Source organism: Dromiciops gliroides, chromosome 6 (assembly GCF_019393635.1).
Source record: "Dromiciops gliroides isolate mDroGli1 chromosome 6, mDroGli1.pri, whole genome shotgun sequence".
Taxonomy (NCBI): Eukaryota; Metazoa; Chordata; class Mammalia; order Microbiotheria; family Microbiotheriidae; genus Dromiciops; species Dromiciops gliroides.
The window spans coordinates 184,443,005-184,455,250 of NC_057866.1; the positions used below are offsets into that span (position 1 = coordinate 184,443,005).

General features: G+C 35.2%; 1 protein-coding gene and 1 non-coding gene across 2 annotated transcripts in view; one reads left to right on the forward strand and one right to left on the reverse strand.

Moving 5' to 3' along the window:
- The window catches only part of TLL1 (tolloid like 1), a 277,598-nt gene that overhangs the window by 75,132 nt on the left and 190,220 nt on the right, over positions 1 to 12,246 (forward strand). The window lies entirely within an intron of this gene.
- On the reverse strand, positions 2,030 to 2,135 carry LOC122733107. The gene has a single exon (XR_006353709.1). It is a non-coding gene; the product is annotated as a U6 spliceosomal RNA (small nuclear RNA).

Below are 12,246 nucleotides of genomic sequence, written 5' to 3' on the forward strand. Positions count from 1 at the left end.
TTTAAGCTTACATTTTTTTTCAGTCTGACCATAATAAAGCAAAGATAGGGTTATGAAAACCCCAAATCACAATTAATTCCTTACAATATCCTTTGACCTTTACAAACTGAGAAATGACAATGATTCACTTATTTATTTTTCATGTTTGGCTCAGTTGGATAGCTAATAAATATATCTAGCTAACTAGATATATTTGAGGAGTGAGATATTTATTTAAAATAATTTGCTGTATTTCTCCCCCTCCAAACTTCCTGTTTTTCATATAATTTTGTCTGCATTGGTTTTGTTTCTGGGAGAATAAAAAACTTTTCAATTTTATGTTATCAAAATAATCTACTCCCCTCCTTTTCTCACCCTAGTGAACCTCATTGTCTCAAGCTTGGTCATGAATTCTTCCCCTATCCATACATCTTATATTTTTCCATGCTCTTCTAATTTGATTATGTCCCTCTTTGTTGTTCATCCTTCATTCTTGAAGAGTATCAATAACATCAAGAGGGTGATGTCTTGAATTGTGAATAAATTGGATTTGAATGAGACAAAGCTGTGCAAAGTCATCAGCCTTACTTTCTCCTTCAGAGTCATTAAATTCCAGTGGCAAGGCAAAGCTCAAGACAACTGGTGATGGCCTAGGATGCATTGGGTGATTTTGGCTTTTCTAAATTAAGATCTTACCCTTCACGTCTAGACTGTATACCCATTTTAAGCTTATTTTGTTATATGACATGAGATGGTGGTCTATGCTCAGTTTCTGCCAGAGTGCTATTTTTTAGTTTTCCAATAATTAGTTCTTTCCCCAATATCTTATATCTCTGTTTTTATCAAACACTAGGCTACTGTGCTCATTGGTCCCTGTTTGTTGTGTATTTATATTTTCTCTTGATCAACCACTCTATTGCTTATCCAGTGTCAAATTGTTTTGATGATTACTGTTTTGTAATATAGTTTTAGGTCTGGTCCTGCTAGGCCCCCTTCCTTTACAATATTTTTTCCATTAATTTTCTTGATAGTATTGACCTATTTTTCCACTAGATGAATTTTGTTGTTATTTTTTCTGGCACTATAATGTAATTTTTCAAATAATAAAAGTATTTTATTATTTTCCAGTTACATGTACAGATAGTTTTGAACTTTTTTTTCACAAGATTTTTCGTTCCAAATTTTTCTCCCTTCCTCCCTTCCCTCCCTCTCCCCAGGACAACAAACAATCTGATATATCTTAGATATATGTACAATCACATTAAACATATTTCTGCATTAGTCATGTTGTGAAAGAAGAATCAGAACAAAAAAATCTCAAAAAAGAAAAAAACAAAAACAAAAGTAGAAGCAGTATGGCTCAATCTACATTTAGAATCCACAGTTCTTTTTTCTGGATGTGGGGAATATTTTCCATCATGAGTTCTTTGGAATTCTCTTGGATCATTGTATTGCTGAGAAAAGTTAAGCCTATCACAATTGATCATCACACAAAATTGCTGTTACTCTGTACAGTGTTCCCCTGGTTCTGCTCACTTCACTCAGCATCCATCCACTTAAGTCTTTCTAGGTTCTTCTGAAATCTCCCTACTCATCATTTCTTACACCACAATAGTATTCCATTCCATTCCATTCATATACCACTACTTGTTCAGCCATATGATGTAATTCTTTGCTATTTTGATTAGTATAGCCCTGAATAAGTAAATTAATTTACAGACTATTGTCATTTTTATTTTATTGACACATTCTACCTATGCACAATTAATATTCTTCAATAATTTAGGTCTATTTTTGTGTGAAGAATGTTTTGTAATTGTGTTCACATACCTCTTGTCAGTATCTTGGCAAATGGATTCCCAAGTGTACTATATTGTCTAGAATTTCTCTTTATATCTGTTGCTGCTAAGTTTTATTGATATTATATAGAAATGCTGATGATTTGATGAGCCTTATTTTAAATGCTGCAACTTTGCTAAAGGTGTTGATTGTGTCAACTAGTTTTTTTCGTGGAATCCATAGGCTTCTGTAGGCATACCATCATGTCATCAAAAATATGTAAACTCTTCCCAAATCTTCATGTCATCATTGCATAGGAGCCTTGCTAATCTTCTCTGTATCATTTCATTGTTAGCACATGTGCTGTTGAAATTAGCTGTGCTCTGTTTCTTCTTAAAAAATTGACACAGAACAAAATCCCATCTATCAGAGAGTCAGTGGCATCTTAAGGAATGAACACTAGACTTGAAATCAAGCAAAAGATCAAGTTTCAGATATGGCATCCAACATTCAATGTGTGCATAACTTGACCAAATCAGCACTATAGTGCTATTCTAGTGAGGAAAATGCTTTATAAATATTAACACATCTTATGAAAACATTATTATTATATTGTTAAATGCTATTATTACATATAATGTTAGTGGAGAGGAAGTGTTGGAGGAATGGGTCATCTGCAGAGGCATTTTTACTAATCAAAAATGACTCACTCTGTATCATTAGTTCCAGACACCTTTTCTCCTTCATCTGTTAATAAAAATTCAAATTAAGAAGTTAGAAACAAGTTCTCATTTTTCCCCTATTAAGAATAACACCAACATAGAGGGAAGAATGCTACCAGAATAAAAACTTTATGAAAGAAGTTTCAGGGGGTTGTGTTTTTTTTATTTAATTTTACTGAATGTTACAGACCACTTTTCTGGTTTTCAGAAAAGGAACTGCAAGTTGGAGATCTTTCCACCAGTACATAAGTAAATTGGTCAATTGTGGAATTCCTAGAAATCCTTATTGGTCATTAATGCACCATTTAATGTTACTGATAATACAGCAAGGCCAAGATAGTCTTGGTGAAATTTAAAAAATTTCCACAATTTGGTAATTTGTTGATGCTTAGAATTCTGATTTTTGGAATTGAAGCCAATTTGCTATTTGCCCTGTTCCCCCTCCCTCTTTTTAAAACTCTTAACCAAGTGAATCAAGATCTTTGCTTTGTTGGTGTTGATTTTACCATTTGAGAGTACCTTGACTAAAATCATCCTTTGAAGCCTCATTATGACATAGAGATAGTCCCAGGCTGTCCCAGGCTATGCTGGCAGATCATAAATGCTAGCAGATCCTTCCAATGTCTTAAGTCCAGGCCTGCAGATGGATATTGTGTCTGTGGTCCAGGAACATGCTTAAATTTAAAAGGGACCTTTGCCAAAACACTAAGCATTCAGAGTATTTCCACCACTCAGTGGCTGTGCTATTGAGAAAAAAGTGGTGGTGGAGGAGGAGGCTGTGATTTCAGAGAAACTATTTGGAAATATTTTTATATTTATTTTCCTTTTTTTCTTTTCTTTTCCTTTTTTTCTTTTTAGTGAGGCAATTGGGGTTAAGTGACTTGCCCAGGGTCACACAACTAGTAAGTGTCAAGGGTCTGAGGCTGGATTTGAATTCAGGTCCTCCTGAATCCAGGACCGGTGTTCTATCCACTACACCACCTAACTGCCCCTTTAGATTCATTTTCATTTATTTTCATGGGTAACTGGAGTTTTGTCTGTCTTTTGAATAATCACTTGATCACATTTTTTGCCAGAGAATAAATTATGTTCTACTTGATAGACTAGTATATATGCCTTCAGACCCTTCCACTGTCAAGCTACCCTACATACAACTTACAAATCTCTCTCATCTACCTTGGGCCCATCTTCAAGTATTTTAAATTACTCTTCATTGCTAAACAGATATATATATATATATATATTTTTGTTTTTGTTTTTTGCAGGCAATGGGGGTTAAGTGACTTGCCCAGGGTCACACAGCTAGTAAGTGTCAAGTGTCTGAGGCCGGATTTGAACTCAGGTACTCCTGACTCCAGGGCCGGTGCTCTATCCACTGCGCCACCTAGCTGCCCCTAAACAGATATATTTTAAACTCCTTAGTCTAGGTTCAGTGCTATCTATAATACAGCTATCATGCATCGACTTATCTATTACTCTTTTCTAATATGGAGTCTTTGAAATAGTCAAACTGGGCTTCCCACTGTCCCATTGTCTCCAGAATATATCTTACCATTTGCTCCCTTGTCCTCTTTGTTTAAGTCATTTCCGTTGCCTGAATATATCAAGTTTTTATGATTAATGTAGATAAAAAATCAGCACATTTGTTCATACCCAGCATGACCTTTCTTTTCTAAAGTCAGTTAATTTAAGTGGCCTCATTAGGAGTTTTTGGTGTATCAAGATGATATTTCACATGGAATTAAACTTGGGAACAAAAGGTGAAGCACAAGGAATATATATAATTTTTTCAGGTTTAACATATGGTTTTGATATATAGATTTTTTAGAGGTATCATTTAAATAAATTATTTGAAGAAGGAAACGTTTATTAATTTCCTGATTGTTGCTAGATATTATTAAAGCTATATTTTTGTGGTTTTCTTTTTAAAATGATTTAAAAAAATTATATATATATGTGTATGTGTATATCTATATCTATACATATCTCTCTCTCTCTCTCTCTCTCTCTCTATATATATATATATATATATATATGTAAATAAAAGTCTAGGTCTCACATCTCACCTCGACTTGAAATACAGAGGCTACTCATTGGTCTGGTCCCATTCAGATCACCACAGAAGTTTTGACCTGCTCAGTTTTCTTACCTGGGCACTGTGCCCGTCCTTAGGCAAGCTGGTTATTAGCATTCTAATAATGCTGAACCTAATGTGGACCCCCAATAAGTTTAACCTACTGCAGCTCAGAACCTAAGAAAACCTAATCTTGAGAGATTTGCCAGCCCAGTCACTTCTGAGCAGCAATTACACATATATAACACTTCAACCAGCTAAAATGATTTATTTTGTAAACTCAATTCAAGCTGTGACTCTGAGGGAGTCAGTTTCATTCTTTGTGCCTCAGGCAACTTATAAAGATCAGAAGTTGCAAAGTAATGGCTCTTGTGCGTTGTTAGGAGGAGTTTCCTCATTTGAGTAACCCTATGCTGTTCAGATCCTCCTCTTCCCCACCTCCCAATATACACACTGAGCAACCCCCCAAACCCTCACAAAATTCAGGTATTAAATGATATATACAAATAAATATTATTTGTTCTTCAATTATGAAAATTTCTCTCCTTCCTACCACCTCCCCCACCATAGAAAATAAATGAAAAAAAGAAACTTTTGTTATAAATATAAAAATTCTCACATTGGCCATGTCCAGAAAATACATCAGTTTTCCATCAGGAGGTGGGTACTATGTTTCATCATGAATCCTATCAAAGTGTAAGTTCCTCAGCCTGTCAAAGTTGTTTGTCTTTATGATATAGTTGTTACTCTACAACCTGTCAACCTGTTTGCTTAATTCTAATCACCTCACTTGGCTTCATTTTCTTTGTCTACTCTTCTTTCTCTGAAAACATTCCTTTCATAATTTCTTAAAGAATGATAATATTCCATCACATTTATATATCATAACTTGGTCAACCATTTCCTTATTGATGGGTATCCTCCCAGTTTTCATTTTTTTTGCCATTACGAAAAGAGTGTCTATAAGTATTTTTATATATTCTTTTTTATTAACAAAAAACAAAACAAAAACAAAGTGATATGTTGTCCATCAGAGAGGACAGCTGACATGGGTGACAGATTCCCCAAGCCTCTCTATGCTTCATATTCTATAGAATTCAAAAAGGGGCATAACAGCTGAGTGGCCTGAACATAGTTTCCAGATAACATGTGTAGGTTGCTTGAGCTATATTAGCAGGTAAGTCTAAACATTCAGTAAAGTTTGACCAAGGTTAAAACAAACTCTGATAAGATCCCAACAATCCAATAAAGGTTATAACAATAAAAGGTTGCTACAACATAATACTACAAAAGGTTATGATAATATAAAATTTTAAACTACATTTTGAGTATTCACAGAGGGATGATTGAGAGAAGAGATTTACATGTCACCAAGATAACCTGGAAAACTAGACATCAGGAAATCCTCCCTTACACAGTTATTAACAGAAGATAGGCTTTTAGTTAACAAAAAGTTTCAGGATTGGTCCTCGATCCCAGTGAATAAATAAAAGAAATTTGGCTATACACCTCTGCAGGCAAACATAAATGCTAGGAACCATTAAATTAAGAGTAACACAATAATGATCATCAATCATTCCTGGTTCAGTCAGTATTCCTGGAGCATTCATTCCTGGTAACCCCCTCAAAATGTCCATTTAATCAGCTTTTTGCATCTTGAATCTTGGTTGTCCCATGTAGCCACCTGATCTTTGGCAACATTTTTGCTTGGAAATTCTGGAATAGACTTCAGTCTCAGGGGTGTTCTGGAGGAGCATTCTTCCCAGTAGATGAACATGCCCAGTTCCAAGTTCCTTGTAGAGGTTCCCTAGTTAATGTTTTTACATACATACATACACATACACACACACACATCTTTAGAGTTTGTTTTACTGAGGGCTAACTCATCTTTTAATTCACCTTTCCTTCTTATTCATCCTTCTTCCTTCTTCCCTATCCCTCCTTTTCCCTGTTGAATGAAATGTTTTTTTATTTCTACACTCAACTTTCTTTCACAAGTTCAGAGGAGAGGGAGGTCCAGGTATCGGTCCCTCCCCTAACCTTTTCCTCCTTGTATAGATTTCTACTTGTATACACCAAATATGTGAGCTAATTTTCCTTCCCCCTCTATTCCATTCTTCTTTCAAGATCATGAGAATATAACAGAATAACTTCCAGGCCTCCTAATTAGAATTTCTCTATGACTCCTTGTGATGATAGGGTTCTGATTTGACATAAGTATCATTTTCCATATAAGAATATAAACAGTTTATCCTTTTTTTAGTCCCTTGTGATTGTTGGCTCATACTTATCTTTTGACATTTCTTTTGACTTCTGTCTGTATTTCAAAGTTTATAAAGTTCTTCTATTTTTATCAGGAACTCTTAGAAGTCCTCTATTTCATTAAGGGTCCATATTTACTAGTTGTATGACACTGGATAAGTCACCTATCCCCAGTTGCCTTAAACATCCGGGTTCATCACCAGTTGTCCTGATAATATATTTTGTCACTGGACCCAGATGGCTCTGGATGAGACAGTGAGCCTGGTAACTTTGAATAACCCTTCTCCACTTAAATCCAGTTCATTGCAAGTTATGACATCTGTCATGGTCCTTTTTGAGAACAAAGGACAAACAATAACAAAGGGAGGCAGGGGAATAGGAGGAATACGGAGTACTTGGAACCAGGATGTTTGTGCAAGCTCTGTCCACTTGAGGCTACTATGGTTGCTGGCACAGCAGAGGTGTTCCGGGTCCATTCAGGAGACACCACAAAGGATTACTGGTATGTCAAATTTGAGCAACACTCATTCGACCTCCTGATTGGCTGATTTTTGATTCACAGGTTATTTTAACCTCTCCTGGATAATAAGGGAGCTCAAGCAAATCAAAGTGATTGGTAAACTAATTATTTATTTCATTTTTATATTCATTACCATTAGGGTTCTAACCTAATAGATAATATACTTAGAGTTGAATGGGTCATTAGGGAGTTTTTCATATAACCCTAAAATTTTATAGTTGAAGAACCTATAACGTAGAGAGTGAACTATTATATAGATAGTAGGTTGCAATCTGGGATTTGAACCCAGGCATTCTGATTTAAAATTCAGCACTATTTCCACTGTGCTGTACTTTATCTGTTTGTCCTCACTAACTGATCTAATGACATTAACAATAACCTTTAGCATTTAGAGACCCTTTTCAAGTTTTGAAAGTGCTTTACGTGTTTTCTTTTCTTTTGTGCGTGGGGCAGTGAGGGTTAAGTGACTTGCCCAGGCTCACACAGCTAGTAAGTGTCAAGTGGCTGAGGCTGGATTTGAACTCAGGTCCTCCTGAATCCAGGGCTGGTGCTTTATCCACTGAGCCACCTAGTTGCCCCTTCTTAATTTGATTTTCAAAATCACCCTGTTTAACTAAGTGTTATTATTACCCCCATTTTACAGATGAGGAAATTGAATTTGAGAAGTTTAAATGGCTTGTACAAGGACACTCACCTAATTGGTATATGAGGTAAAATTTGAACTCAGGACTTTCTGATTCCCAAGTCCAACAATCACTCCACTGTATTAACTAACAACAGACTTCCTATTTATCAAGTACATATAATATGTTTTCTTTCCTTCCTAAATAAAATCTATTTTTCCAATATTAACCCAGATAATATAATAAAAAACATATAATACAGGGGAAATGTTTTTTAAATTTTAACGGATATATACAAGTGACCTACTGATATTATGGTTATAAAATAAAAAGCTGGATCTGTGGTATAAAACTATCTAAAAGCAATACATAAAAACAAAGGTTGGTAAACGTTCAGGTCCCTGGCATTCTTGTTTAGTGTAATTACTCATTGGAATGCCTCTGTATCACACCAACACCACCACCAGTTTTAAATTAAGATATAATTTATCATTCTCATCAATACTTTCTCATCCTGTACTATATGCCTGGAATATGCTACTCCCTTCTCCTCTATCTTTGTCACCCAGTTCCATCCAATAAATATCTTACTCATCCATCAAAATTCTATATCAAGTGCCACCTCTTCGATGATTCCTCTCCACCTAAATATAATCTCACCCTTATTTGATTTCCCAGTCTAGTCTACCCATTTTATGCATTTATCACATTCTGTTCTGTCATATTTATTATCTCTGTATGTCCTAGTTTTCTCTGCATGGACTATAAATTCTTTGAAAGCAGGAATTATCTTGCAAACCCTTGAAGCATGTTAATTAACATGCCTTAGAGGGGCTTAATAAATATTTTTAATTAATATATTACATGAGCTACCTTTTGAATTAGATTGCATTAGTACTTAAAGGCATTGTGCTAATGCTAAATAGCAGTGATAGCAAAGTACTTACCTTAAAAAAAAAACAACCCCAAAACTACTAGCCTTATAGTAGAGAGACCTGTGTTTGAGCCCCAGCTCTGACATTTGACTTTCAACCTGGATAATTCATTTAACAAAGTGACTCTCATTTAATTTCTGTAAAGAAAAATATAATAAACATGCCACTGATAAAAATTTATCAGGATCCTGCTAAAATCATCAAATCCTTAAAGCAACTGAATATATAGACAGATGATATTGTAATGCATTCTATTGGTATACTTTGTGATGATGATGATGCTAAATAACAGCGATGAGAGCTGGCTTATAGTCAACAAGACCTGACTTCAGGTGCTGACTGTGACATGTTAGTTTGTGATCAGTCAATGCATTTAGTCGCTTAGTGTCTTTAAGAGGCAATCTTCCTGCACAGAAAGTTCAAATCTGCTCTGGTTGAGAACATTCCTTCCTGAAAGCTTTCCATACCTATGAAGACATAGGTCGGGTGTTATTTATATATTATTTATATAATAACATAATATTTACACAAACAATGTATATGTTGTCTTTATATTACTTATATATGTATATATCTATAAATGTTTTGATGTAATAAAGCTGAAGTAATGTAATTATTATTTAAATGAGAAAACTAAAAACACAATGGTTTTCTGACTTAGCTTAAATTGAAAAGACTGAAACCAAGTCTAATTGAGGTGGCAGTGCATGTGAAAATAATTTCATGTGAAGAACACAATGATCCACATGAATGTCAGCTAACTAATTTTTAAGTTCTAAGAGGGCAGGATTTGTGTTCATGTGTTATTTATCTTTCTATCTCTACAAGTACCTAGCACAGTTCTTTGTACATAGTAAAAGCATATTATTCTCCACTGGAGAAGGAAATGGCAAACCACTACAGTATCTTTGCCAAGAAAACCCCATGGACAGTTTGGTCCATGAGGTCATGAAGAGTCGGCCACGACTCAACAAACAAAACCTTATTATGCCATCACTGACCAGAAGAATGTCCATTGCTATTTTCATTGCCTAAACGAACAAATATTTATTGAGTACCAGCTGTTTGCAAACTGAGTTATGTTTATAGTTTAAAAAATATTGGTAGTCAGAATATTGTAGAATGGAAATTGTAGTAAAGTTGTCCTTTTCCCAAATAAACCATGTTCAGGCTGTCTCCATTCAAACTAGGGAGAAACCCCCCAAGCATTTACAAAAAGGCAAACACAATAGTAATGACTAGAAGGAAAAAATATATTTTTTAAATTCTTAGTGACAATGGAGAAGCAATAGAAAAATAAAAACAAAGTAGTATTAAAAAAACTTGGGGAATTATTATCTTGTACACACATAGTTGTTTGCATGTTTTTTTTTTTCCTCATTAGAATATGAACTCCTTAAGGACATAGATGCTGTTTGTGCCTTTCCATCTCCAGAGCTTAGCATAGTGTCTGGAACATTAGTAAGTACTTAATAAATGCTTGTTGACCTATGATAATTTATCAGTGAAAAGTTTTGCTTTGAAGTGATCATGAATCTATTACTGGTCATATCTAGTGACATTTCATGCTGCTGTTGATATACATGATAATTTTGTCTTTGTAAGCCCTTTCAAAATTCATATAGAGGCTTCTTCAGAATCTTTCAATTGTAGAATATTATAGCTAGAAGGACATGTTGGACAGATTATATGATCTGAGTCTTCACTAACCCCTCATTTTGTAGATGAAGAAATTCAGACCCAGTAGTAGTATATCTTCTTTTTTAGGCTTCAATTCTAACATGAAGCTTAGAACAATTTTTTTTTTAAGTGAGCAAAGTGAATTTGTGTTTTGGGGAGAATTGTTATCGTCAGATTTGGTACCATAATAATTATATTTGATTTGAATTGGCACCCCAAACAGAAGGGAGGCTTCAAAATTTTGAGGAAAAATCCAATAGGGTGGCAGAAAAGGAATCAAATGGGGGAAGTTGTGGGAGCAGGAGAACTTCTAGCTTTTGTCCTTTGTTATATATCCATTATTGTCCGGGGTCACCATTTGTACATAGCCAACCAGAAATCTGCAGTAACTGTGAAACCCTGCCAGATGGACAGCCTGCTCTCTCAAGTACATTGGCTTCCCCATGCTTCTCTTCTCCATCTGGAGTCTGGTTTGCTGTGCCAACACTGCAGCACTAGGGAGGATTGCTACCTGACTTCTCACTTCTGGACCAGCTCATCTTATCATCTATTTATATTTCACCTCCTGCCATAGTACTCACATGGTTTGGTAACATTTCTTTGCCATTTGCAGGGAACTTCACAGCAGTGGTATTTACTTTAGGTAATAGGGGAGGATGGTGCTATTCTTTCTGTTCTGATCTTCATTTTTCAGGTGAGGAAGTTGAGATACAACCATTTTAGGGGAAGGCCCATACTCTGCTTGTATTGTAAGACATCCTGTATCAGCACCTTCTTTGATTAGATTCAGTGACCCTTTAAACTTCCTTCAGTGCCGTTTGTTTGGGAAAAGAAGCTTGCTGAGCCTCCCTAATACATGTTCTGGCAAACCACTGTTGTTGAATGATGTACTCTGGGTAGGGATTCTGAGCTGTGGAGCCAAGAAGAGGACCATGAAGGAAACATGGCCTTTCAGGGTATATCCTTTCATCCATTGAACTTCATTCTTTTATTTTAACTTGAAATGACTTTTTTTTTTAATCACTTGTCAGTTGGTGCCCCTACAACCTCACTCCTGTCCCCACTGAATGTACCATTCCAAACTACTTTTGGGGGAAGTCCATGGTAAAAAAAAAATCCTTCATTTACATTTTATTTTATAATATGTCTATTTTAATTCAAAATATTTCTTATTTATTTTCTCATATTTGTACCTTTATTTTATCTATTGGACTTTTAAAAATGTACTTTTGTTTGGGAATACCATTTTAACTCAATATTTGATTGAAGATAAAGTAATGATTTTTTTCTTATAAATTGTCTGCTCTAAAAGAGGACTTTGTGAAGTATTTGATCAATGGCGGTGTTGTAAGTGTATACTCTTCTCAGGGTGTTCTGGTCCAGGACAGTCCAAAGGTTTAGACATGGTTTTGGAATAGTATGAAAGACCCACAGACAACCCAATATCAAAAAAAAAAATAAGTTTGCTTAATTACCACATAGAAAGGATACTCAGTAAGGATAAAGCACTAGTTCAGATATATGAACTTTTTCCCCCTCTCCTCCTGCTTCCATTCCTCTGACACCTCTCATTTCTTTAAGGAAACTTGTCTAGTCATCAGGGTATAGTGGGTCAGAAGGAGGGTGCTGATTCACCCTGCACAGGGATTATCTTTGAGGGGTCCTGACTCTT